This window comes from Staurois parvus, unplaced genomic scaffold (assembly GCF_062004578.1).
Source record: "Staurois parvus isolate SC_StPar_1 unplaced genomic scaffold, SC_StPar_1.0 ptg000037l, whole genome shotgun sequence".
NCBI lineage: Eukaryota > Metazoa > Chordata > Amphibia > Anura > Ranidae > Staurois > Staurois parvus.
This window is the reverse complement of record NW_028317833.1, coordinates 537,339-561,581: the sequence shown is the minus strand read 5'-3', so window position 1 is coordinate 561,581 and position 24,243 is coordinate 537,339. Positions and strand designations below refer to the sequence as shown.

General features: G+C 53.7%; 1 protein-coding gene across 1 annotated transcript in view; it reads right to left on the bottom strand.

The window, feature by feature from the left end:
• LOC149470594 (uncharacterized) overlaps positions 1 to 7,099 on the bottom strand; it is an 81,108-nt gene extending 74,009 nt beyond the window's left edge. The window contains exon 1 of the mRNA XM_089662206.1: positions 6,710 to 7,099. The gene's annotated coding sequence lies outside the window, so the exon portion shown is untranslated. The remainder of the gene's footprint in view (positions 1 to 6,709) is intronic.
• Between the last annotated feature and the right edge of the window lie 17,144 nt (positions 7,100 to 24,243).

The following is a 24,243-nucleotide window of genomic DNA, read 5'->3' as shown; positions in this document are numbered from 1 at the left end:
CCCCGCTACCCCTCCTGTCCTTGTTCCTCTCTCTTCAATAAAAACTACTGATACCATTCACTGCCCTACTGATACCATCCACTGCCCTACTGACACCATCCACTGCCCTACTGACACCATCCACTGCCCTACTGACACCATCCACTGCCCTACTGATACCATCCACTGCCCTACTGACACCATCCACTGCCCTACTGACACCATCCACTGCCCTACTGACACCATCCACTGCCCTACTGACACCATCCACTGCTCTACTGACACCATCCACTGCTCTACTGACACCATCCACTGCTCTACTGACACCATCCACTGCCCTACCGTCATCGTTTTCTGCCATACTGACACCATCCACTGCCCTACCGTCATCGTTTTCTGCCATACTGACACCATCCACTGCTCTACTGACATCATCGACCTTCAATATTGGGGCACTTACCTGTTCAGGGATCTAGCGGTGTCCTCATCCCGATCCTATTCTTCAATCTGCTGTTGGGTGCTGGAGCTGCCATCTTGACTAAGGGAAACTGGCAGTGAAGCTTTGCTGCTTCACAGCTGGTTTTTCTCCTACTCATGAGCCAATTGCACTGTGCTTTGTGAAAGGGCTTGGACTGCGGGGGGGGGGGGGGCTGGAGAGCCAAAGAGAGAGAGTGAGAAGGAAAGAAAGAAGGAAAGGAAAAAGAGAGAGAAGGAGGACAGTAGGGGACCCCAAGTACTCATCAGTGAGGGACACTCACTTCCAGAGACTCTCCGCTCTCATCCCGGACTTCACTTCTATAGAAGAAAGGAGGAAACTCCAAATTCTACTGGGAGAAGAGGAGCCAATTGGGGAAATAGCTGCACCACATGTGACACCATGCCACAGACTGAGAGGGACATGAAACACTGACAACTTAAAAATCCTTTACATGGACTCATCACCCATCCCCCTTTTTACCATCCCCCTTCCCATACAAACTGCTTTGGCAAAATGTTTTTTGGTCCAGCCAATAAAGCTCAATGAATTGAATGAGAGAGAGATGAATGAATGGATCTCCATAGAGCAGCGCCTCCATCCTCTGGTGTGATAATTAACACAAAATAAATACAACCGACTCTGGACGATTTATTTCCCGAGTTCCCGGTTCTGTCTCATAAACAGTGAAAGAAGCGGAGTTCTCTCTCAGCCCACCTCTCTCTGTGTATTTGTTTCTCCCATAGAAAACCCTGAGAATCCTGGATGGGAATGATTGGTTTCCCGTTTCCACAGACAATCAGCAGAGCTCTGCATACAAAGAGTGTCGTTTTCTCACCGAGAGATGAAGAGATTTTGTCTTTTTCGGTTATAAAACTGGTTGGTTGGTTAATGACTGCAAACAGAGAAAGATTTGGGATTTGTTTCTTCAATAAATGTCTGAATTAGTTCCAAGCTCCAAAACGCAATGGAGCCGTGAAAAAAGCAAAACTTGGACAAAGACCAGAGACTCTGTTTGCTGACTTCTCCGGTAATGATGATGAGAGAAGTAAACGTATTTCCTATTCCATCCTGAGAACATGGAGGCGGGGCCTACAGCTTTCTGCAAATACTACAGGAATATTACAAAGGATGGTGTCAGCAAGGGCCGGCAGACCAAGGTCAGGGATGAGGATTATCACCAGCCTTATCAATAACATTTCCAGCAACTTCAAAATCTACAAAGGTCAGCAGTTTATGAGACCCACTCCAAAAATGAATAACGGTGGGGATCTATTGTCCTCTTGGGAAGCTGAATGCAGACCTAAGGTGACCTCCCACCAACACATAGGTGATAGAGTTTTCCAGAAGTATGGAACAAGAGCGAAGTATATCACCCTGAAGGCCACAATATAAACAGAGTACCATATTGTGTCATCACAGATATGAGGCCTTCACTCATCAATGTCCTTACAGTGGTAGACTATGCCATCACAGATACGAGGCCTTCACTCATCAATGTCCTTACAGTGGTAGACTATGCCATCACAGATATGAACCCTTCACTCATCAATGTCCTTACAGTGGTAGACTATGCCATCACAGATATGAGGCCTTCACTCATCAATGTCCTTACAGTGGTAGACTATGCCATCACAGATACGAGGCCTTCACTCATCAATGTCCTTACAGTGGTAGACTATGCCATCACAGATATGAACCCTTCACTCATCAATGTCCTTACAGTGGTAGACTATGCCATCACAGATATGAGGCCTTCACTCACCAATGTCCTTACAGTGGTAGACTATGCCATCACAGATATGAACCCTTCACTCGTCAATGTCCTTACAGTGGTAGACTATGCCATCACAGATATGAGGCCTTCACTCATCAATGTCCTTACAGAGGTAGACTATGCCATCACAGATATGAGGCCTTCACTCGTCAATGTCCTTACAGTGGTAGACTATGCCATCACAGATATGAGGCCTTCACTCGTCAATGTCCTTACAGTGGTAGACTATGCCATCACAGCTATGAACCCTTCACTCATCAATGTCCTTACAGAGGTAGACTATGTCATCACAGATACGAGGCCTTCACTCATCAATGTCCTTACAGAGGTAGACTATGCCATCACAGATATGAACCCATCACTCATCAATGTCCTTACAGTGGTAGACTATGCCATCACAGATATGAACCCTTCACTCATCAATGTCCTTACAGTGGTAGACTATGCCATCACAGATATGAACCCTTCACTCATCAATGTCCTTACAGTGGTAGACTATGCCATCACAGATATGAACCCATCACTCATCAATGTCCTTACAGTGGTAGACTATGCCATCACAGATATGAACCCATCACTCATCAATGTCCTTACAGTGGTAGACTATGCCATCACAGATATGAACCCTTCACTCATCAATGTCCTTACAGTGGTAGACTATGCCATCACAGATATGAGGCCTTCACTCGTCAATGTCCTTACAGTGGTAGACTATGCCATCACAGATATGAACCCTTCACTCATCAATGTCCTTACAGTGGTAGACTATGCCATCACAGATATGAGGCCTTAACTCATCAATGTCCTTATAGTGGTAGACTATGCCATCACAGATATGAACCCATCACTCATCAATGTCCTTACAGTGGTAGACTATGCCATCACAGATATGAACCCTTCACTCATCAATGTCCTTACAGAGGTAGACTATGCCATCACAGATATGAGGCCTTCACTTGTCAATGTCCTTACAGTGGTAGACTATGCCATCACAGATATGAGGCCTTCACTTGTCAATGTCCTTACAGTGGTAGACTATGCCATCACAGATATGAACCCTTCACTCGTCAATGTCCTTACAGTGGTAGACTATGCCATCACAGATATGAGGCCTTCACGCGTCAATGTCCTTACAGTGGTAGACTATGCCATCACAGATATGAACCCTTCACTCATCAATGTCCTTACAGTGGTAGACTATGCCATCACAGATATGAGGCCTTCACTCGTCAATGTCCTTACAGAGGTAGACTATGCCATCACAGATATGAGGCCTTCACTCGTCAATGTCCTTACAGTGGTAGACTATGCCATCACAGATATGAGGCCTTCACTCGTCAATGTCCTTACAGAGGTAGACTATGCCATCACAGATATGAACCCTTCACTCATCAATGTCCTTACAGAGGTAGACTATGCCATCACAGATATGAACCCATCACTCATCAATGTCCTTACAGAGGTAGACTATGCCATCACTGATACGAGGCCTTCACTCATCAATGTCCTTACAGTGGTAGACTATGCCATCACAGATATGAACCCTTCACTCATCAATGTCCTTACAGTGGTAGACTATGCCATCACAGATATGAACCCTTCACTCATCAATGTCCTTACAGAGGTAGACTATGCCATCACAGATACAAGGCCTTCACTCATCAATGTCCTTACAGTGGTAGACTATGTCATCACAGATATGAACCCATCACTCATCAATGTCCTTACAGTGGCAGACTATGCCATCACAGATATGAGGCCTTAACTCATCAATGTCCTTATGGTGGTAGACTATGCCATCACAGATATGAGGCCTTCACTCATCAATGTCCTTACAGTGGTAGACTATGCCATCACAGATATGAACCCTTCACTCATCAATGTCCTTACAGTGGTAGACTATGCCATCACAGATATGAACCCTTCACTCATCAATGTCCTTACAGTGGTAGACTATGCCATCACAGATATGAGGCCTTCACTCATCAATGTCCTTACAGTGGTAGACTATGCCATCACAGATATGAACCCTTCACTCATCAATGTCCTTACAGTGGTAGACTATGCCATCACAGATATGAGGCCTTCACTCATCAATGTCCTTACAGTTAATCCACAAACATCTATCAGACCACAACCAACTACTTCTATATAAAATAAATCTTCAAACAAACCATCTCTAAACCTCCAGACTTATCTCTGCAACCTGCCACTATTATTTAAATGGTCCAAACAAACAGTCTACCACAAAATGCAGAGAGGTAACTGAAACTGAAAACCAAAAAACTGCCAGAAAACTACACCTATGAGGTAAGTGCAGGAGGTGTGAACCCAGCAGCAAAGAACCTCCATAAAATATCACACACCATTGTAGAAACATCCCAGCTGAGAAAAGTCATCCACAAGAAACCATCCAACAAACAACACAATAAATGGATCAACAGAGAATACAAAGCATTAAGGAACACCTTACAGACTGTCTCCAATAACAAACACTGAGACCCCGACAACACCGACCTAACGAGCGCCCATGGCATCTTACAGAAATATACAAACACCGGGACCCCGACGACACCGACCTAAGGAGAGCCCATGGCATCCTACAGAAAGATACAAACACCGAGACCCCGACGACACCGACCTAAGGAGGGCCCATGGCATCCTACAGAAAGATACAAACACCGGGACCCCGACGACACCGACCTAAGGAGGGCCCATGGAATCCTACAGAAAGATACAAACACCGGGACCCCGACGACACCGACCTAAGGAGGGCCCATGGCATCCTACAGAAAGATAGAAACACCGAGACCCCGACGACACCGACCTAAGGAGGGCCCATGGCATCCTACAGAAAGATACAAACACCGAGACCCCGACGACACCGACCTAAGGAGGGCCCATGGCATCCTACAGAAAGATACAAACACCGGGACCCCGACGACACCGACCTAAGGAGGGCCCATGGCATCCTACAGAAAGATACAAACACCGGGACCCCGACGACACCGACCTAAGGAGAGCCCATGGCATCCTACAGAAAGATACAAACACCGGGACCCCGACGACACCGACCTAAGGAGAGCCCATCGCATCCTACAGGAGGATACAAACACCGGGACCCCGACGACACCGACCTAAGGAGGGCCCATGGCATCCTACAGGAGGATACAAACACCGAGACCCCGACGACACCGACCTAAGGAGGGCCCATGGCATCCTACAGAAAGATACAAACACCGGGACCCCGACGACACCGACCTAAGGAGGGCCCATGGCATCCTACAGAAAGATACAAACACCGGGACCCCGACGGCACCGACCTAAGGAGGGCCCATGGCATCCTACAGAAAGATACAAACACCGAGACCCCGACGACACCGACCTAAGGAGGGCCCATGGCATCCTACAGAAAGATGCAAACACCGAGATCCCGACGACACCGACCTAAGGAGGGCCCATGGCATCCTACAGAAAGATACAAACACCGGGACCCCGACGACACCGACCTAAGGAGGGCCCATGGCATCCTACAGAAAGATACAAACACCGGGACCCCGACGGCACCGACCTAAGGAGGGCCCATGGCATCCTACAGAAAGATACAAACACCGAGACCCCGACGACACCGACCTAAGGAGGGCCCATGGCATCCTACAGAAAGATACAAACAAATCCTTCCATAAATGTCCAAATCTCCCAGGAATAGAGATCTCATCTTACTAAACAAATCTGCTGCACCCTGACATAGGCTTTAGTTTTCTGTACCAGAGGTGACGGCACCTTATCAGGTAAAGTATCTGCTGGAAAATATAAAGATCCCCCTCCCCCCACTACAGACCTACCTGGTGGGCAGGGTGGAGGTTTCTGTATCTTAGGTAATGTATATAATAGCAGTGTAATGGGATGTTGTGTCCATAAATCCTCTGAAATATCCTTTGAAATGCCCCCCCTTCCTCAGCCCTCCATCTAATATAGATCTCAATGTTCTCTGTAGACCTAATACAGGGTCACCTGACAATTTCTCATATACATGTAAATCAGATGATTGTCACATGACCTCATTGTCATCATATGCTGTGTCCAGAATGACAACCCATCCCCCTTATCAGCTGGCTTCATTGTTATATCTCCCCTTGCTGCTAATGATGACAATGCACCTTTCTCCTCAATGGTCCCATGATTAGGACATGACCCCATAGTTCCCGATTATAGACTGTCATACTTTACCATCCAAATGAAGGAACATTTCTGCTGCTGCATATGTAGTGGGTGGTGGAAACTTCCATTTTGTCTGTAAACCTCAGACAGACCTACTCAGTGGTGTGACTACAGGTGATCCCTCAATATGGCCTCTCCAGGAATAATGTCCCTTCAATCTAATATTCCTGAAACATCTATACAAGTCCTGTGCCAACAAACCTTCATGATACCTTTAGGGCTAAAGCCCCAACCTTTCCCCAGAAGGTCCATCTTACCCAATGTCAGTCCAGAGGAGGTGAAGGTGACAATTCCGTCTATTCCTGTTGATGATGAATCATCTGTTGGGATGGTTGGATGAGTGGGAGATCCCTTGTTGCAGTGTTGATGTTTCCTACCTCCCCTATGGCCGGATCTCTGCCGTTTCCTTGATTCTGATGGACAATACGAGGCCGGTGTCGTCCCTCTATAGATCCTAATAAAGCTCCACCAGCAGAGGAGGGAAGTGATGGCTCAGAGGCTGTAGAAGAAGGTCTAGTGAGCAGTCTAGATGGACGAGGTGAGTCTTGTGTAGGTGGTGCTCCAAGAGTACGCCTGATTAGTAGACGTTTAGATGTTGGACTCCTTCAGCTGCTCAGCTGACAATGCAGACTGCAGTGTAGACTCCACCTGTGTGATCTGTACAGCCAGAGCAGCTTCTTCCTTCTTGGGAAATGAGAACAATGGAGCTTTTGTTTAGGACTTGTGCAAACAGACCATTGGACTCCTCCCTGTCCACAAACAGACCATTGGACTCCTCCCTGTCCGCAAACAAAGCTGGGTTCAGTTGGCCTCCCAGCCCCCTTGGAATACGCTGTGCTGTCTAATGTTCAGCTAAAGTTCTGCCATGTCACCCCAATGACCCTTGTCTTCTCAGGAGGATTTAGATCTGGTGTTATTTCCCCCCCAAGAAACCCTCCATCTCCTCCACTAAAGACACCCTCTCTCCCCCCCCACAGAAGACACCCCTCCCCCACTAAAGACACCCTCTACACTGAGATCACCTCTTACCCATCTTTTCCTGCACTAGAGGACACCCCTCCCCCTCTTACATGGGCTGCAGTCGGAGACAGACAAGAAGCTGAAGAAGAAATGTCTGGAGAGATCAGGATGGAAGAAGCCATAGAGGGAGACTACTGGGGTCACAGCAGCTATTGAAGGGAGAGAGGGGAACCATGGGGGGGCAATGTGGTGTCACTAAGTGGGGGGGGTACCATGGGGGGGCAATGTGGTGTCACTAAGTGGGGGGGTACCATGGGGGGCAATGTGGTGTCACTAAGTGGGGGGGTACCATGGGGGGCAATGTGGTGTCACTAAAAGAAAAGGAGAGAGGAACTATGGAGGGCAAAGTAGGGTCATCATAATGGAGAGGAGGAACTATGGAGGACAATGTGGGGGTCATCATAATGAAGGGGAGGAACTATGGAGGACAATGTGGGGTCATCATAATGGAGGGAAGGAACAATGGAGGACAATAGGGGGGTCATCATAATGGAGGGGAGGAACTATGGAGGACAACGTGGGGTCATCATAATGGAGGGGAGGAACTATGGAGGACAACGTGGGGGTCATCATAATGGAGGGGAGGAACTATGGAGGACAACGTGGGGTCATCATAATGGAGGGAAGGAACTATGGAGGACAACGTGGGGTCATCATAATGGAGGGAAGGAACTATGGAGGACAATGTAGGGTCACTATGGGGGAGGGGCAATGCAGGGAACATAGGAGGGGTGACAAGTTACATACTGGGGGGTTCTGGAACAGAAAACGATTTCTATTTACTTTCCCAAACGATGTAATAGGAGGACCCCCAGACACCCCATCAGTCTGTATGGAATGGGGCAGATCCTTGTACTACAGAGTTGATGGAGGATGTGGGGTCATAATAATGAAGGGGAGGAACTATGGAGGACAATGTGGGGTCATCATAATTGAGGGAAGGAACTATGGAGGACAATGTGGGGTCATCATAATGGAGGGGAGGAACTGTGGAGGACAATGTGGGGTCATCATAATGGAGAAGAGGAACTATGGAGGACAACGTGGGGTCATCATAATGGAGGGGAGGAACTATGGAGGACAACGTGGGGGTCATCATAATGGAGGGGAGGAACTATGGAGGACAACGTGGGGTCATCATAATGGAGGGAAGGAACTATGGAGGACAACGAGGGGTCATCATAATGGAGGGAAGGAACTATGGAGGACAACATGGGGTCATCATAATGGAGGGAAGGAACTATGGAGGACAATGTAGGGTCACTATGGGGGAGGGGCAATGCAGGGAACATAGGAGGGGTGACAAGTTACATACTGGGGGGTTCTGGAACAGAAAACGATTTCTATTTACTTTCCCCAAACGATGTAATAGGAGGACCCCCAGACACCCCATCAGTCTGTATGGAATGGGGCAGATCCTTGTACTACAGAGTTGATGGAGGATGTGGGGTCATAATAATGAAGGGGAGGAACTATGGAGGACAATGTGGGGTCATCATAATGGAGGGAAGGAACAATGGAGGACAATAGGGGGGTCATCATAATGGAGGGGAGGAACTATGGAGGACAACGTGGGGTCATCATAATGGAGGGGAGGAACTATGGAGGACAACGTGGGGGTCATCATAATGGAGGGGAGGAACTATGGAGGACAACGTGGGGTCATCATAATGGAGGGAAGGAACTATGGAGGACAACGTGGGGTCATCATAATGGAGGGAAGGAACTATGGAGGACAATGTAGGGTCACTATGGGGGAGGGGCAATGCAGGGAACATAGGAGGGGTGACAAGTTACATACTGGGGGGTTCTGGAACAGAAAACGATTTCTATTTACTTTCCCCAAACGATGTAATAGGAGGACCCCCAGACACCCCATCAGTCTGTATGGAATGGGGCAGATCCTTGTACTACAGAGTTGATGGAGGATGTGGGGTCATAATAATGAAGGGGAGGAACTATGGAGGACAATGTGGGGTCATCATAATTGAGGGAAGGAACAATGGAGGACAATAGGGGGGTCATCATAATGGAGGGGAGGAACTATGGAGGACAATGTGGGGTCATAATAATGGAGGGAAGGAACTATGGAGGACAATAGGGGGGTCATCATAATGGAGGAGAGGAACTATGGAGGACAATAGGGGGGTCATCATAATGGAGGGGAGGAACTATGGGGGACAATGTTGGATCATCACTGGAAAAGGAGAGGAAAACCAATGAGAACAATTTGGGGTCACTATGGGGGGAGGGGCAATGCAGGGAACATAGGAGGGGGTGACAAGGTACATATTGGGGGGTTCTGGAACAGAAAACTATTTCTTTTTACTTTCCCCAAACGATGTAATAGGAGGACCCCCAGACACCCCATCAGTCTGTATGGAATGAGGCAGATCCTTGTACTATGGAGGTGATGGCGGATGTAAAGGAGATTGTACAATCAGATTGTATCGTGTATGGTCACCTTTAGGGCTCATTCACACCAACAGTCCATCTGGCCATACACTAGTAGGTTTTCCAATGACCGTCTGTACAAACATTCATGTGACAATTGTCATCAGTACCTCGGATGACATGACCAATGTCCTTCTCATTTCCTGGGGAAATCCTTTGTTTTGGAATGAATGGACTTTCCTGAATGAAACCTCATTCACTGCTAGAAATGTCTTCATTCCGGAAACGTCTTCCATCATCTTCTCACTGCTAGAAACGTCTTCATTCCAAAAACGTCTTCCATCATCTTCTCACTGCTGGAAACGTCTTCATTCCGGAAACGTCTTCCATCATCTTCTCACTGCTAGAAATGTCTTCATTCCAAAAACGTCTTCCATCATCTTCTCACTGCTAGAAATGTCTTCATTCCGGAAACGTCTTCCATCATCTTCTCACTGCTGGAAACGTCTTCATTCCGGAAACGTCTTCCATCATCTTCTCACTGCTGGAAACGTCTTCATTCCGGAAACGTCTTCCATCATCTTCTCACTGCTAGAAATGTCTTCATTCCAAAAACGTCTTCCATCATCTTCTCACTGCTAGAAATGTCTTCATTCCGGAAACGTCTTCCATCATCTTCTCACTGCTGGAAACGTCTTCATTCCGGAAACGTCTTCCATCATCTTCTCACTGCTGGAAACGTCTTCATTCCGGAAACGTCTTCCATCATCTTCTCACTGCTGTCAGAAGTCCCCTTCTATTGGATGTCACTAATGATTGGAGAATGGATGGAAGGATCTTCCAGGGAGAATGTTGGCAGGAGATTGTCCTAGTGTATGGGAGCTGAACAAGGCCATGTTCCCGATGTTCTCTGACTTCCATCCCCATCCAAGAAACCAATGTGAGGTTGTATTGTGTGTGCAGAGCGTCCCCACACCTTGTATGATATGACACAGAGCCCCGCCCACAGCATTCTATAGAGGAAAGCAAGCTCCGCCCTGTGTCCTAACACCTCATTACACTGCACAACAGCGCCCCCCCACTGCACACCAGAGAACACGCATTCTACACACAATACCATGGGCTGTGTGCTGGGAATGAGCCCAATGAGTCCTTACACCCCCTCCCCCATACATACCCATCCTTAGCTTCTCACCCCTCCTCCATACATACCCATTCCAGACTTCTCACCCATCCCCCGCTTCTCACCCCTCCCCCATACATACCCATCCGTGGCTTCTCACCCCTCCCCCATACATACCTGTCCCCGACTTCTCACCTCTCCCCCATACAAACCCATCCTTGGCTTCTCGCCCCTCCCCCATACATACCTGCCTCCGGCTTCTCACCCCACCCCCATACATACCCGTCCCCGACTTCTCGCCCCTCACCCATACATACCTGCCCCCGGCTTCTCACCCCTCCCATACATACCTATCCCGAGCTTCTCACCCCTCCCCCATGCATACCCATCCCCAGCTTCTCACCCCTCCCCCATACATACCCGTCCATGGCTTCTCACCCCTCCCCCATACATACCCGTCCATGGCTTCTCACCCCTCCCCCATACATACCCCTCCCAGCTTTTCACCACTCCCCCACACACACCCCTCCAAGCTTCTCACCCCTCCCCCACACACATCCCTTCCATCTTCTCACCCCTCCCCCATACACATCCCTCCCAGCTTCTCACCCCTCCCAGTTTCTCACCCCTCCCCCATACATACCCCTCCCAGCTTCTCACCCCTCCCCCACACACAGCGCTCCCAGCTTCTTACCCCTCCCCCACACACAGCGCTCCCATCTTCTCACCCCAAACACATCCCTCCCATCTTCTCACCCCTCCCCCATACATACCCATCCCCGACTACTCACCCCTCCCCCATACATACCCCTCCCAGCTTCTCACCCCTCCCCCATACACACCCCTTCCAGCTTCTCACCCCTCCCCCATACACACCCCTCCCAGCTTCTCACCCCTCCCCCATACACACCCCTCCCAGCTTCTCACCCCTTCCAGCTTCTCACCCCTCCCCCATACACATCCCTCCCAGCTTCTCACCCCTCCCCCATACACATCCCTCCCAGCTTCTCACCCCTCCCCCATACACATCCCTCCCAGCTTCTCATCCCTCCCCCATACACATCCCTCCCAGCTTCTCACCCCTCCCCCATACACATCCCTCCCAGCTTCTCTCCCCTCCCCCACACACATCCCTCCTCAGCTTCTCACCCCTCCCCCACACACATCCCTCCCCAGCTTCTCACCCCTCCCCCACACACATCCCTTCCATCTTCTCACCCCTCCCCCACACACATCCCTTCCATCTTCTCACCCCTCCCCCACACACATCCCTTCCATCTTCTCACCCCTCCCCCACACACATCCCTCCCATCTTCTCACCCCTCCCCCACACACATCCCTCCCATCTTCTCACCCCTCCCCCATACATACCCATCCCCGACTACTCACCCCTCCCCCATACATACCCCTCCCAGCTTCTCACCCTTCCCCCATACACACCCCTCCCAGCTTCTCACCCCTCCCCCATACACACCCCTCCCAGCTTCTCACCCCTCCCCCATACACACCCCTCCCAGCTTCTCACCCCTCCCCCATACACACCCCTCCCAGCTTCTCACCCCTCCCCTATACACACCTCTTCCAGCTTCTCACCCCTCCTCCATACACACCCCTTCCAGCTTCTCACCCCTCCCCCATACACATCCCTCCCAGCTTCTCACCCCTCCCCCATACACATCCCTCCCAGCTTCTCTCCCCTCCCCCATACACATCCTTCCCAGCTTCTCACCCCTCCCCCATACATATCTTACATTCAATTCCCAGAGCTCACCATCCTCCCCCCAAAAAATGATCCAATAGATCACCTACCTCCTCCACAAACAGATCCGAAGGACTACCTACCTCCCGGGACACAGATGACTCAACTCCCCAACAACCAGAGAGTTCCCAGACTACCTACCTCCCCTGCACTCACAGATCACCTACCTCCCCTTCCCTCACAGATCACCTACCTCCCCATATACACCCAGATCCCACAGATCACCTACCTCCCCATATACACCCAGATCCCACAGATCACCTACCTCCCCCATATACACCCAGATCCCACAGATCACCTACCTCCCCCATATACACCCAGATCCCACAGATCACCTACCTCCCCCATATACACCCAGATCCCACAGATCACCTACCTCCCCCATATACACCCAGATCCCACAGATCACCTACCTCCCCCATATACACCCAGATCCCACAGATCACCTACCTCCCCATATACACCCAGATCCCACAGATCACCTACCTCCCCCATATACACCCAGATCCCACAGATCACCTACCTCCCCCATATACACCCAGATCCCACAGATCACCTACCTCCCCCATATACACCCAGATCCCACAGATCACCTACCTCCCTCATATACACCCAGATCCCACAGATCACCTACCTCCCTCATATACACCCAGATCCCTCAGATCACCTAACTTCCCATATACACCCTCCACCCCTCTCTGCCAATCCCTCCTGTGACCTCCGCTCAGTGTCCTCCACCCCTCTCTGCCAATCCCTCCACTGACCTCCGCTCAGTGTCCTCCACCCCTCTCTGCCAATCCCTCCACTGACCTCCGCTCAGTGTCCTCCATCCCTCTCTGCCAATCCCTCCACTGACCTCCGCTCAGTGTCCTCCACCCCTCTCTGCCAATCCCTCCACTGACCTCCGCTCAGTGTCCTCCACCCCTCTCTGCCAATCCCTCCACTGACCTCCGCTCAGTGTCCTCCACCCCTCTACACCAATCCCTCCACTGGCCTCCACTCAGTGTCCTCCACCCCTCTCTGCCAATCCCTCCACTGGCCTCCATTCAGTGTCCTCCACCCCTCTCTGCCAATCCATCCACTGGCCTCCATTCAGTGTCCTCCACCCCTCTCTGCCAATCCCTCCACTGGCCTCCATTCAGTGTCCTCCACCCCTCTCTGCCATTCCCTTCATTGGCTTCCACTAACCCAATGTATAAAATTCAGAATACTAACCACACCTTACAAAGCCATCCACAACCCCGCCCCCGGCTACATCACCAACCTCATCCGCAGATATTGCCCACATCGCCCGCTCCTCCCAAGGCATCTTCCTCTCTGGTTCCCTCGTCACCTCCTCCCTCGCTCACCTCCAGAGCCTCTCTCATCCTCTTGAACTCCCTACCCCAGTATGTCCGGTCAGCCCCCACCCTGTCTGCCTTTAGGTGATCTTTGAAAACTCACTTATTTAGGGAAGCTCACCCAACCCCCACCCAAGAACTGTACTTGGGTCACCTCCACCAGACCATCCCCCGCAGCTATCACCTTCTGTACCACCTCCCCCTTCCTCTAGATTGTAAGCTCCACGGGCCAGGCCCTCCTATCCCTTCTGTACTGAAATGTATTGTAATTGTACCGCCCCCCTTATATTGTACAGCGCTGCGCAGACTGTTGGCGCCATATCCATCCTGTATAATAATAACATGGTGGGAGATCAGCCTGAATGTCCTTCCTAGGAGGGAATACCGGAGCCATTCTGAGGCCCATTTAATGGCCGGCAATGAGGAGGAAACCAACACTGAGAAGTAGATGCTGAGATATATATATACATGTATACACGCAGATCGTCTATAGCCGGGACAGGAGCCGGGACCAGGAATAGGAGATCCACCTGACTTACCCGTGTGCTCTGACATGGAGAAGATCCCATGCTGGCCCTATGGTGGCCGTGTGTTCAGGATGGAGACCAACAATCACAGGACCGTCTGGAAGCCGATTCTAAATGGCTGAGAGGAGGAAAGTGTTCCCGGGACAGGAAGTGACAGAGACAGGAAGTGACAGGAACAGGAAGTGACACAGGACAGGAAGTGACACGGACCAGGAAGTGACACAGGACAGGAAGTGACTCCAGACTGATAATACAGAGGGGGCAGTATGAAGAGCAGACACTAGATGGTGCTGGTCCAATTAGATAAACAAAATATAAAAACAAAAATTGATAAAAGAAGAGAAAAAAGGGGAAATGTGTGAAAGGAACACAGAAAAAGGACAAAGCACAAACCCCGCTGGGACTCCATGCTGTCCGCACTGAACTGTTGGAGAACCAAAACAGTAAAACGATGAAAATAACAAAGAAAAATAAATGAGACGACAGAGCGGTGAGCGGGTTGTTGCTATTAGTGACGAGGTGAGCCTTGCTGTGTCCCGGATACAACACACGCCCACGGCGACTAGCTATCTCTGAGTGATCCTAAAGGGTCTGGATCAGAACTGGCCAGCAGATCGCCCTGCAGATCCACTTCATCCACTGGCCACCGACTACCTACTGGAAGGGTACAGGCAAACCTGTCATTGTGTTCTGTCATCATCTTCATCCACTGGCCATGGTCACCTGGTGGTTCTCTATTAGTTACCGCACCCAGATGTTTGAGCCTGGCATAAGGTCGTTCCTGGGTGATCGGTCAATGTTCCTCCATCATCCTGCGGACCTTCCTCTACTGTGCACAGCAATGAATCCTCAATCATGATACTCATAGCTGTGGGGACAAAGGATAAATCCACAGAAGACTTTATTCCACCAGAAGTCATCCTCTGACCCGTGCCACACCCTTCTACTCTGTCCTCCTCAGCAGGATGTCTGTCAGCACAACACCTGAGCTCCTCCGGGCCAACATCAGATCTATCAGCCTGGAAGTCCTCAGTGATGTCAGCTGCAGCTCCTGAGGTGGAAGACACTGATTGGGCTGAATTTGCCCCAATATCCTGCAGACTTCCCTCTGCAACACACAGCAATGAGTCTGAACTGGCAGCACCCGAGAATGTTGTGACAGAGGGGAAAGTTACAGGAGAAAGGATTCCACCAGGGGTTGTCCTCCGACCCACGTCACACACCAGGGGTTGTCCTCCGACCCACGTCACACACCAGGGGTTGTCCTCCGACCCACGTCGCACACCAGGGGTTGTCCTCCGACCCACGTCACACACCAGGGGTTGCCCTCCGACCCACGTCACACACCAGGGGATGTCCTCCGACCCACGTCGCACACCAGGGGTTGTCCTCCGACCCACGTCACACACCAGGGGTTGCCCTCCGACCCACGTCGCACACCAGGGGTTGCCCTCCGACCCACGTCTCACACCAGGGGTTGCCCTCCGACCCACGTCTCACACCAGGGGTTGCCCTCCGACCCACGTCTCACACCAGGGGTTGTCCTCCGACCCACGTCACACACCAGGGGTTGCCCTCCGACCCACGTCGCACACCAGGAGTTGTCCTCCGACCCACGTCACACACCAGGGGTTGTCCTCCGACCCACGTCGCACACCAGGGGTTGCCCTCCGACCCACGTCTCACACCAGGGGTTGCCCTCCGACCCACGTCTCACACCAGGGGTTGTCCTCCGACCCACGTCACACACCAGGGGTTGCCCTCCGACCCACGTCGCACACCAGGAGTTGTCCTCTGACCCACGTCACACACCAGGGGTTGTCCTCCGACCCACGTCACACACCAGGGGTTGCCCTCCGACCCACGTCGCACACCAGGGGTTGCCCTCCGACCCACGTCGCACACCAGGAGTTGTCCTCCGACCCACGTCACACACCAGGGGTTGTCCTCCGACCCACGTCGCACACCAGGGGTTGCTCTCCGACCCACGTCTCACACCAGGGGTTGCCCTCCGACCCACGTCTCACACCAGGGGTTGTCCTCCGACCCACGTCACACACCAGGGGTTGTCCTCCGACCCACGTCACACACCAGGGGTTGTCCTCCGACCCACGTCACACACCAGGGGTTGTCCTCCGACCCACGTCACACACCAGGGGTTTTCCTCCGACCCACGTCACACACCAGGGGTTGTCCTCCGACCCACGTCACACACCAGGGGTTGCCCTCCGACCCACGTCTCACACCAGGGGTTGCCCTCCGACCCACGTCTCACACCAGGGGTTGCCCTCCGACCCACGTCGCACACCAGGGGTTGTCCTCCGACCCACGTCACACACCAGGGGTTGCCCTCCGACCCACGTCTCACACCAGGGGTTGCCCTCCGACCCACGTCTCACACCAGGGGTTGTCCTCCGACCCACGTCGCACACCAGGGGTTGCCCTCCGACCCACGTCACACACCAGGGGTTGTCCTCCGACCCACGTCACACACCAGGGGTTTTCCTCCGACCCACGTCACACACCAGGGGTTGTCCTCCGACCCACGTCACACACCAGGGGTTGCCCTCCGACCCACGTCTCACACCAGGGGTTGCCCTCCGACCCACGTCTCACACCAGGGGTTGCCCTCCGACCCACGTCGCACACCAGGGGTTGCCCTCCGACCCACGTCACACACCAGGGGTTTTCCTCCGACCCACGTCACACACCAGGGGTTGTCCTCCGACCCACGTCACACACCAGGGGTTGCCCTCCGACCCACGTCTCACACCAGGGGTTGCCCTCCGACCCACGTCTCACACCAGGGGTTGTCCTCCGACCCACGTCGCACACCAGGGGTTGCCCTCCGACCCACGTCACACACCAGGGGTTGTCCTCCGACCCACGTCACACACCAGGGGTTGCCCTCCGACCCACGTCGCACACCAGGGGTTTTCCTTCGACCCACATCAAGCACCAGGGGTTGGCCTCCGACCCACGTCACACACCAGGGGTTGTCCTCCGACCCACGTCGCACACCAGGGGTTGCCCTCCGACCCACGTCTCACACCAGGGGTTGCCCTCCGACCCACGTCTCACACCAGGGGTTGTCCTCTGACCCACGTCACACACCAGGGGTTGCCCTCCGACCCATGTCACACACCAGGGGTTGTCCTCCGACCCACGTCACACACCAGGGGTTGCCCTCCGACCCACGTCACACACCAGGGATTTTCCTCCGACCCACGTCAAGCACCAGGGGTTGGCCTCCGACCCACGTCACACACCAGGGGTTGTCCTCCGACCCACGTCACACACCAGGGGTTGTCCTCCGACCCACGTCACATACCAGGGGTTGTCCTCTGACCCACGTCGCACACCAGGGGTTGTCCTCTGACCCACGTCACACACCAGGGGTTGTCCTCCGACCCACGTCGCACACCAGGGGTTGCTCTCCGACCCACGTCTCACACCAGGGGTTGCCCTCCGACCCACGTCTCACACCAGGGGTTGTCCTCCGACCCACGTCACACACCAGGGGTTGCCCTCCGACCCACGTCTCACACCAGGGGTTGTCCTCCGACCCACGTCACACACCAGGGGTTGCCCTCCGACCCACGTCACACACCAGGAGTTGTCCTCCGACCCACGTCACACACCAGGGGTTGCCCTCCGACCCACGTCACACACCAGGGGTTTTCCTCCGACCCACGTCAAGCACCAGGGGTTGCCCTCTGACCCACGTCTCACACCAGGGGTTGTCCTCTGACCCACGTCTCACACCAGGGGTTGCCCTCTGACCCACGTCTCACACCAGGGGTTGTCCTCCGACCCACGTCACACACCAGGGGTTCCCTCCGACCCACGTCACACACCAGGGGTTTTCCTCCGACCCACGTCAAGCACCAGGGGTTGGCCTCCGACCCACGTCACATACCAGGGGTTGTCCTCTGACCCACGTCGCACACCAGGGGTTGCCCTCTGACCCACGTCTCACACCAGGGGTTGTCCTCCGACCCACGTCACACACCAGGGGTTGCCTCCGACCCACGTCACACACCAGGGGTTGCCCTCCGACCCACGTCACACACCAGGGGTTGTCCTCCGACCCACGTCACACACCAGGGGTTGCCCTCCGACCCACGTCACACACCAGGGGTTTTCCTCCGACCCACATCAAGCACCAGGGGTTGGCCTCCGACCCACGTCACACACCAGGGGTTGCCCTCCGACCCACGTCGCACACCAGGGGTTGCCCTCCGACCCACGTCTCACACCAGGGGTTGCCCTCCGACCCACGTCTCACACCAGGGGTTGTCCTCCGACCCACGTCACACACCAGGGGTTGTCCTCCGACCCACGTCACACACCAGGGGTTGTCCTCCGACCCACGTCACACACCAGGGGTTGTCCTCCGACCCACGTCACACACCAGGGGTTTTCCTCCGACCCACGTCACACACCAGGGGTTGTCCTCCGACCCACGTCACACACCAGGGGTTGCCCTCCGACCCACGTCTCACACCAGGGGTTGCCCTCCGACCCACGTCTCACACCAGGGGTTGCCCTCCGACCCACGTCGCACACCAGGGGTTGTCCTCCGACCCACGTCACACACCAGGGGTTGCCCTCCGACCCACGTCTCACACCAGGGGTTGCCCTCCGACCCACGTCTCACACCAGGGGTTGTCCTCCGACCCACGTCGCACACCAGGGGTTGCCCTCCGACCCACGTCACACACCAGGGGTTGTCCTCCGACCCACGTCACACACCAGGGGTTTTCCTCCGACCCACGTCACACACCAGGGGTTGTCCTCCGACCCACGTCACACACCAGGGGTTGCCCTCCGACCCACGTCTCACACCAGGGGTTGCCCTCCGACCCACGTCTCACACCAGGGGTTGCCCTCCGACCCACGTCGCACACCAGGGGTTGCCCTCCGACCCACGTCACACACCAGGGGTTTTCCTCCGACCCACGTCACACACCAGGGGTTGTCCTCCGACCCACGTCACACACCAGGGGTTGCCCTCCGACCCACGTCTCACACCAGGGGTTGCCCTCCGACCCACGTCTCACACCAGGGGTTGTCCTCCGACCCACGTCGCACACCAGGGGTTGCCCTCCGACCCACGTCACACACCAGGGGTTGTCCTCCGACCCACGTCACACACCAGGGGTTGCCCTCCGACCCACGTCACACACCAGGGGTTTTCCTCCGACCCACATCAAGCACCAGGGGTTGGCCTCCGACCCACGTCACACACCAGGGGTTGTCCTCCGACCCACGTCGCACACCAGGGGTTGCCCTCCGACCCACGTCTCACACCAGGGGTTGCCCTCCGACCCACATCTCACACCAGGGGTTGCCCTCCGACCCACGTCGCACACCAGGGGTTGCCCTCCGACCCACGTCTCACACCAGGGGTTGCCCTCCGACCCACGTCTCACACCAGGGGTTGTCCTCTGACCCACGTCACACACCAGGGGTTGCCCTCCGACCCATGTCACACACCAGGGGTTGTCCTCCGACCCACGTCACACACCAGGGGTTGCCCTCCGACCCACGTCACACACCAGGGATTTTCCTCCGACCCACGTCAAGCACCAGGGGTTGGCCTCCGACCCACGTCACACACCAGGGGTTGTCCTCCGACCCACGTCACACACCAGGGGTTGTCCTCCGACCCACGTCACATACCAGGGGTTGTCCTCTGACCCACGTCGCACACCAGGGGTTGTCCTCTGACCCACGTCACACACCAGGGGTTGTCCTCCGACCCACGTCGCACACCAGGGGTTGCTCTCCGACCCACGTCTCACACCAGGGGTTGCCCTCCGACCCACGTCTCACACCAGGGGTTGTCCTCCGACCCACGTCACACACCAGGGGTTGCCCTCCGACCCACGTCTCACACCAGGGGTTGTCCTCCGACCCACGTCACACACCAGGGGTTGCCCTCCGACCCACGTCACACACCAGGGGTTGTCCTCCGACCCACGTCACACACCAGGGGTTGCCCTCCGACCCACGTCACACACCAGGGGTTTTCCTCCGACCCACGTCAAGCACCAGGGGTTGCCCTCTGACCCACGTCTCACACCAGGGGTTGTCCTCTGACCCACGTCTCACACCAGGGGTTGCCCTCTGACCCACGTCTCACACCAGGGGTTGTCCTCCGACCCACGTCACACACCAGGGGTTCCCTCCGACCCACGTCACACACCAGGGGTTTTCCTCCGACCCACGTCAAGCACCAGGGGTTGGCCTCCGACCCACGTCACATACCAGGGGTTGTCCTCTGACCCACGTCGCACACCAGGGGTTGCCCTCTGACCCACGTCTCACACCAGGGGTTGTCCTCCGACCCACGTCACACACCAGGGGTTGCCTCCGACCCACGTCACACACCAGGGGTTTTCCTCCGACCCACGTCAAGCACCAGGGGTTGGCCTCCGACCCACGTCACACACCAGGGGTTGTCCTCCGACCCACGTCACATACCAGGGGTTGTCCTCTGACCCACGTCGCACACCAGGGGTTGTCCTCTGACCCACGTCACACACCAGGGGTTGCCCTCCGACCCACGTCTCACACCAGGGGTTGTCCTCCGACCCACGTCACACACCAGGGGTTGCCCTCCGACCCACGTCACACACCAGGGCTTGTCCTCTGACCCACGTCTCACACCAGGGGTTGCCCTCCGACCCACGTCACACACCAGGGGTTTTCCTCCGACCCACGTCAAGCACCAGGGGTTGGCCTCTGACCCACGTCACACACCAGGGGTTGTCCTCTGACCCACGTCACACACCAGGGGTTTTCCTCTGACCCACGTCAAGCACCAGGGGTTGTCCTCTGACCCACGTCAAGCACCAGGGGTTGTCCTCTGACCCACGTCACACACCAGGGGTTGTCCTCTGACCCACATCAAGCACCAGGGGTTGTCCTCTGACCCACGTCACACACCAGGGGTTGTCCTCTGACCCACATCACACACCAGGGGTTGTGTTCTGACCCACGTCACACACCAGGGGTTCCCCTCCGACCCACGTCACACACCAGGGGTTCCCTTCCGACCCACGTCACACACTTCTACCCCGTCCTTAGCCGACCTTCTGTTGGCACAACACCTGAGCTTCTCTGGGCTGGCATCAAATATATCCACCTCTGGAAACTCAGTGCCGTCAGCCGCAGCTGCTGAGGGAGTAGAGTCAGATTTAAACCCTCACCGTGTGGTCCCTCCTCTGTGCTCCACATCCAGGATCCAAAATGGCAGTACTGGTATCTGTGGTGACAGGGGAACAGACAAAAGAAAACTTCCTCCCACAAGGGGATAGAGGCACACAATACGCGTCTATACCAGGACTTACTGAAACACTATGTCCCTCTTCCCCAGGAACTTCAGAAGTACATTCTGTTTCTTTACATATGGGTACAAAACCAAATTCCTGTTGCCTGTACACCCTCATCCTGACATCCACTGCTGGTGGTCCTTCAGCCAGAACCCCGAGATCCTTCTCTCCTGCCATCAATTTTTACATTCTGAGGAGACCTCAGGCTCTCTGGGCCAGGTTCAGAGGGGTCTGACCTGAACTGATCAGCTTCCTCTTCAGACAGTTCCTCTGTAGCAGTGGGCAGGGGCCAGGGTGAGGATGACTGGTGGGCGCTGATATTTTACATCACACAAAACATTGTCAGTTTAAGAGTCTGTTGTGGTTTTAAGTTCTTCCCCAGGCCTTGACTCCAGAGAGCCACTAGGGCCAGGACCCGGTACATGATCATTCACCCCCTGACCCTCCCCAGAATTCTCAGTGTGCACTGAATCACCCAACAGTACGTTACGTGAATCCGGGGCCTCAGGTGGAGATGTAGACCTCAGAGGGGTTGACTTTGGCTTGTTTTGGGCTACCAACTCCCCCAGGTCAGTACCCGACTGTATGTTAGTGGCATCTGCTCCACCTACTTTTCTCACTTTGTTTCTGGATCCTTGGGGCAAAGCAACACAAACTGTAGGTAGCACAGAAGTGACTCCTCCAACCCCACCCCTGTGATAACTGTGGCTTCCTTTGTGACCACATCCTCACAACTCCCCAATCCTGGAAGAGCTAGGACATCCTCAGGTCCCGTATCTCAGAGTCCAGCTGAAACATTGTTACCTGCTGTAACTGGCTGCATACTATCCACACAGCCTCCTTCATTGGTGGGATCTGCTCCGCCCACTTCTGTCACTTGACTTTCAGATTTTTGGATCAAAGAAACACAAGTCATAGACACAGTAGGGATGGATCCTCCACCCCGTGTGACAACCATGGCTTCCACTGGGATCACAGCTCAACTACCCTACTCCTACATTTATGTTACACCCCTCCCCCTCTCTGAGCTACAAGAATATGGAGGACACCCCTCCCCCTCTCTGAGCTACAAGAATATGGAGGACACCCCTCCTGCTCTCTGAGCTACAAGAAAATGGAGGACACCCCTCCCCCTCTCTGAGCTACAAGAACAGGAAGGACACCCCCTTCCTGAGCTACAAGAACATGGAGGACACCCTTCCCCCTCTCTGAGCTACAAGAACAGGAAGGACACCCCCTTCCTGAGCTACAAGAACATGGAGGACACCCCTCCCCCTCTCTGAGCTACAAGAACAGGAAGGACACCCCCTTCCTGAGCTACAAGAACATGGAGGACACCCTTCCCCCTCTCTGAGGTACAAGAACATGGAGGACACCCTTACCCCTCTCTGAGCTACAAGAACGGACACAGACAAGAAGCTGAAGGAGAAACTTCTGGAGAGATCAGGAAAGAAGGGGGGCCATGGAGGGGGGTACAGGGGGACACTGGGGTGGGAGGAAAGGAACCATGGGGGGGCAATGTGGTGTCACTATGGGGGGAGGGCAGTATAGGGAAGATCAAAAACAATCAGCTGATGGAGAACTTTTCACACAGGACGTCCTAAGAGAGAAACATTATAATCCCCCATACAGTGCAGGAAATGTGTATTTGCTCCCCTACTGATGTTGAATGTTCGCCCCTCACACAGAAACGATTGGTCTAACAATGGAATGTTCGTCCCTCACACAGAAATGATCGGTCTAACAATGGAATGTTCCCCCTCACACAGAAATGATCGGTCTAACAATGGAATGTTCCCCCTCACACAGAAATGATCGGTCTAACAATGGAATGTTCGCTGTAACACTGAGAGACAGAATACAACAACAAATTCAGCAGAAATGCGTCTAACAAATGATGACTGATCTGCATGTTCATGAGGGAAAGAAGGATTTGATCCCCTATCATTCAGCAGGATTTCTGGCTCCCAGGTGTCTCTCATACAGGTAACAAGCTGAGATTAGAAGCAGTCTCTTAAAGGGAGTGCTGCTAATCTCATTGTGTTACCTGTATAAAAGACACCTGTCCACAGGAGCCATCAAACCATCAGATTCCAAACTCTCCACCATGGCAAAGACCAAAGAGCTGTCCAAGGATGTCAGGGACAAGATGGTAGACCTACACAAGGCTGGACTGGGCTACCAAACTATGGCCAAGCAGCTTGGTGAGAAGGTGACAACAGTTGGTGCAATCATTCACAAATGGAAGAAACACAAAACAAGTGTCAGTCTCCCTAGGTCTGGTGCAC